The sequence below is a fragment of the Schistocerca nitens genome, chromosome 2 (genome assembly GCF_023898315.1).
Source record: "Schistocerca nitens isolate TAMUIC-IGC-003100 chromosome 2, iqSchNite1.1, whole genome shotgun sequence".
NCBI classification, from domain to species: domain Eukaryota; kingdom Metazoa; phylum Arthropoda; class Insecta; order Orthoptera; family Acrididae; genus Schistocerca; species Schistocerca nitens.
Window position 1 is genome coordinate 359,069,798 of NC_064615.1, and position 5,913 is coordinate 359,075,710.

General features: G+C 39.7%; 1 pseudogene; it reads left to right on the forward strand.

The window, feature by feature from the left end:
- The first annotated feature begins 396 nt into the window (after positions 1-396).
- LOC126238106 (5S ribosomal RNA) lies at positions 397-514 on the forward strand (annotated as a pseudogene).
- Positions 515-5,913: the final 5,399 nt, after the last annotated feature.

Genomic DNA, 5,913 nt, shown 5'->3' on the forward strand with positions numbered 1-5,913 from the left:
GTTTGATGTGGCCGGCCACGAATTCTTCTCCTCTGCCGACTTTTTAATATCAGTGCAGCAATTGCACCCCATGTATTCAATTATTTCCTGAATGTTTCCCAATCTGTGTCTCTGCCTGGGTTGATAATTTGATTGTGCGACAATACTCGCACTTGTCGGCTCTTGCTATTTTCGAAACTGTGAGAATGATGTTCTTCCAAATTTCTTATGGTATATCGCTAGTCTCATACATTCTACGCAACAACGTGAACAGTCGTTTTGCTGCCACTTCCCCTAACGAGTTCAGAAATTCCGATGGAATAGTATCATCCCTTGTGCCTTATTTCAGCTTACGTCTTCCAAAAGATTTTTTTTAAAATTCTGCTTCTAATATTGGATCCCCTGTCTCTACCCTGAGGCAACGGCCATGCCGCAGTGGATACACATTTTCCCGTCAGATCACCGAAGTCAAGCGCTGTCGGGCGTGGCCGGCACTTGAATGGGTGACCATCTGGGACGCCATGCGCTGTTGCCATTTTTCGGGGTGCACTCAGCCTCGTGATGCCAATTGAGGAGCTACTCGACCCAACAGTAACGGCTCCGGTCAAAGAAAACCATCGTAATGACCGGGAGAGCGGTGTGCTGACCACACGCCCCTCCTATTCGCATCGTTAACTGAGGATGACAAGGCGGTCAGACGGTCCCGATGGGCCACTTGTCTCTACCCTGTCGACTCCTTACATGCGCTAAATCAGTTCTTCCGACAATCATTTCTTGTTCAATTTCTTCACATTTTTCATGCGGCCAGTCTGCCTTATCTTCCCTGCACTTTGTACTTATTTCATTTCTAAGTGACTTATATTTCTCTATTCCTGAATTTCCAAGAACATTTTCGTATCTCCTTCTTTCGACGAACGGTTGAAGTACTCGTATTACATCTGTTATCCATGGTTTCTTCGCAGTTGCCATCCTTGTACCTACAGTTTTCCAACTCCTGTGATTGCCCTCTCTAGAGATGTCCCTTCCTCTGCCTACTGACACATTTATTATTACGGTATTTATAGCATTAGAGAACTTCAAGTGTGTCTCTTCATTGCTTACTACTTCCGCATCCCTCTTCTTTGCGCATTTATTCTTCCTGACTAATCTCTTGAACTTCAGACTACTCTTCATCAATACTACATTGTGATCTGAGTCTACATTTGCTACTGGGTACGTCTTAAAATCCAATATCTGATTTCGGAATCAGCACCTGACCGTGATGTATTCTAATTTAAATCTTCCCGTATCTCACGTCCTTCTCTTATTATACCTCCACCTACTGTAATCCTTGAACAGAATAGTCGTTATTACTAGCTGATATTTAATGCAGAACTCAATTAGTCTTTCTCCGCACTCGATGCTACAACCTAGGCCGTACTCGTCCTTAATCCTTTCTTCTACTCTCTTCCCTACAACCGCATTCCAATACCCCATAACTATTAGATTTTCATCTCCATTTAAATATTGATTTATCCGTTCAGTATCCTCATATATTTCTTCTACATCTTCATCCTCTGGTTTCAGATCTGCTTGTATACCTGAACTATTATTGCTGGCGTTGGTTTGCTGCTGACTCTCAGAAGAAGAACCATATCACTCAACTGTTCTCAGTAACTCCTGTCTGCCCTGTCTTCCTATTCATAGCCGATAATACCTTTTCCTGCTGCTATTGATGCTATCCTAGACTCTTATGACCAAAAATAGTTGTCTTCTTTTCTTTCCATTTTACTTCACCGACCCCCCACTAATCCTGACTGAGCCCTAGCACTTTCCTTTTCAGATTTTCTAGCTTCCGTACTACAATCAAACTTTCTGACGCACCGACTCGTACAACGTTACCCTTCATTGGTTATTCTGTCTTTTCCTTATTATTACATGTTCCCTCAAATAAAGGTCTCATTGCAGCAGTGCGTATCAGCGAATGTGTGGTGGCTTGCAAATAAGTGTGCTTGTGTAAACTAGTACTGTTTGCCACGGCACCAAGCTCAACCTTGTCGCACATGGCGCGACACTTATCCGAGGACGACAGTCTACAACAAAAAACAAAAATGCTGTTGTAGTGTACTTGATGAACTCGCGGAACAGATGAAACTTAGCACAGCATCAGCGGCATCCATTTTATTTACCACGGGGAGGTGATGTTACAGCTTATCCCCAAATCTGTCATACAGCATGTTTCATGATATTATATACTGACTCTCTAGGTTAGTGTAGTCGGTGTCTTGCACACTGCATCGTAGCTGTAGACACTGTTCAGGATTAAAAGTGACTGCCTGGCTAGTTTATTTCTTCCTTCCCTCCTTTTATTATGCTGTAAACTCTTTATTTCATTTTTCAGCAGAGTTAAAAGCTTCCAAGCCAGCTGGGACAACATAGAAATTTACTTACAAGTATCAGGAGAAGCCACAAATATGCAGAGAGCTGAGGGATGACTGCACCGAAGTTACTCTATTTTCGTAGATACAGTATTGTTTGATACATGACGAAAAATCCATCTAGAAAAAAATAAAAATTTAACCCATGTACAGCTCTTCAGACATGCTGCAGCACGCAAATCACGATTTGCCTTGTCAGCCACACCACCAAATTAACGTTCGTTACTAATCCTTGTAACGGGCTTTACAATTGGTTCCTAGTGTTTATTTAATTTATCATTTTTGTACTATTTACTTTCGAGTGTGTATCTAAGTGAAAATCTTTCTCTTTGTCAGCTTCAGAGTGGGAGACGTTTTCTAGCTTAAAATTTGTTGAAATGGCTCTAAGTACTATGGGACTTAACATCTGAGGTCATTAGGCCCCTAGACGTAGAACTACTTAAACCTAACTAACCTAAGGACATCACACACATCCATGCCCGAGGCAGGATTCGAACCTGCTACCGTTGCAGCAGCGCGGTTCCGGACTGAAGCGCGTAGAACCACTCGGCCACAGCTGCTGGCAGTTTTCTAGCTTTCTTCTCGTATCACAGCAGTATTGGTCAATTATAGCAAAATCCGCTGCAATGGGGATTTGTCTAAACTTTTTGAAAAATTATTACTGGACGTAACTCACGATGTCTGCTTCTACTGGCCAACAAGATTCCTGTTCCGACAGAATCATTCAGCTTGCTGACACTTGTCATTGAGGGACTGAAGAAAAAGGATTTGCAGCGAGATACGACTTGGCTCCATATAGAATAATGTCTCTATATTAGAATGACTACAGAAGCTTAGCTGGGCGCAAAATCTCCAGCGATTAATACTGTCGGCTTCCATCTTCATGCTGTTCGAATGTGGTAAGAATGGGTAAGCATGGCAGTCAGCGATTTGGTAAGGAGATCATGTTACAAACCTCCATCAGCAGCTAACTGCTCAGTTTTAACGTCTCGCAGCCAGCTAGTTGCTTCCATCATCAACTTTGGCGATGTTACTGATGTTCATTTTTATATTGCCGTGTTCTCTCTTTTGATCTACTAACCATTCTTGCAGTCATTGGTCATATCTACGAATTATTCTCGTAAGTAAGCTTTTATCAGGCTCATCGAACCGTGTCAAGGTTAGATTTCACAATAATAATCCACTACCCATTTATTATTTTGTCTCAGTTCAAAAATGGTTCAAATGGCTCTGAGCACTATGGGGCGTAACATCTGAGGTCATCAGTCCCCTACAACTTAAACCTAAATAACCTAAGGACATCACACACACTCATATTTTGATGCTTATTACTAGTAAACCGGATTCCTAGAGTGACCACTTGTTTCTGTTATAGATAGATGATCCCTCCTCTCATTTATATATCCATGTGCGATGGGGCACCCATATTTTCGAGCTTTACTGGGTTACCCCTACTAATTGTCATTCCGTAAGGCGTTTACGCTTGTGAGAGATTATCATTTCCTTAAATTTTACATGATCTTATGGGGAGATTACTTCTACGCAGGTCGCAGAAGTTCAGGCTTATAGCATCCTAGGGGTATGCTGAACAGCTTACCCGAAACTCCCTAATTCTAGCAGTGGAAGTGATTTGGTAATTATGGGTAACACAGTCGCTCATGTCTGAAGAATTAGAACAGATAGCAGGCAACGAAAGGCCAGTAGCGTGTACACAGCCTTCACATATCCAACCTCTCATACGTCCCACTCTAGCTGTCACCACAAAATACAGTGTATAGTTATTTATGTAACTGTAATAGCCATGAGGAAAAATAGCTGGAAGCAATATCTTATTTCCCTTTCCTCTCCTCCCATGTCATCGGTATCATTGGGGTCTGATGCACACTCCGTCAGTACAGGAGTAAAAGCCGTACTAATACTTTCAATAGTATTTAACTGAAGATTTCTTTACTGGTATTGCGGAAGACAAATATCTAGCTCGTTTCAGTATATGAAAAAATGTCTCTTCTGCTGCTAAGATAAAAACAAGAAATAGTAGGCCAAAATAATTGTCACATCAGATCTTGAGTTTCCTAAACTTAATAAGTTTTGGACAAAGGTACATCATTGATGCAGTACATATTTAATGTAATATAATTCTCTTGAAGTAAAATGTAATACGAAAAATATGTCATTTTATTTCTTCAAGATGCATACTGCCGAAAAAATAATGTGCAGTGACTCTGAAAGGTTGCATATCATCGTGGCAAATTCAGTGACAAGAATGTGATTTAAGATAAGACGGGAACAAAAGAAGACAAAACCAGATAAAACACTTCCGTCTATACCCATAAGATATAGGGACTCCTCTATGTACATGACAGAAGTTGTTACTGAAAAAAGGAACGTACTAAAGCGCAGAGCACTAGCTTGTGAATATATGACAGATGTGAGGTGTTGTGAATGCAGTGTAAAATGCTCCTTTGCCTTACTTCAGAAGCAAATTTTCAAAATGTTTTGTGCTAGGTAAAGTTAGTATTCTGCAATTTAAAAAACTGTAACGCAATTTCTTATAGATTTAACAGTTCAGAATGTATGTGAAGAGTCTATATATTGAAAAATGCAACCATGAGAGAACCTGAACCATTCTAACCTTGTGTTCATGAAAAAAATATATTATTTCAGTAACCCGAAAAAAGTAACATTTGCTTTGCCTGTGTGTCTCAACATATCGCTACCATCTTTATTATTGTATGTAACAGGTGCCTACACAAAGCGTAAAAGAAATATTCATGGGTGTATCATCATGAGAGGAGACACGTAACTTTAAAAGATGCTTATTATAAATTTCAATAACACATTTCAGAATTTTTCATACTGTCGATTAATCAGTGCGCGTAAATTAGGAAACTTGTGAAAGGTGTATATAGATTTAAGACATAACAGTAAAATGTTAATAATTACCAATGTTCAGTAGCGAACACAGATAATTGAACGCTATATGTCGTTAACAGACGCAGCTAATTATTTGCCATCAGAAACCGGCACTCATACAAAATGGCTTTAAATTGTGGTGCTTTAAAATAGAATTAATTGCTACAGAAGCAGTCCAGGTTTGCATAATTACGCTTGATTGTATTTTCCTCCGATTACGTGCAAATGATCTCGTTAGTTTGCTAAAGTCTATTCGAAAACTACTCTATTGGTAATACACAAAATTAATTGAAATAGCTAAAAAACAAGTTCAATCTACGCTGATAGAAAAGTATGATTCTGTTGAAATTAGAGTAACTAGAGCCTTAAAAGTTACTGGTAGTGTCTAGTATGTAAGCGCAGTTATGCTGTAAATCACCGACTTTTAGTTGTTGCATTCTTTAAAAAAACGTTACCTTCGCCAGTTGCAGGAATGTTAAATTCATTTGATATTCAGACAGCAAGTCATCAACATAACGCAATTATTTGATATGGAAGAATGTCATAATCCCTTACCTTATCTATCTGTCTGCAGTTGCTACAGTCTTTGATCCACATAACGAGT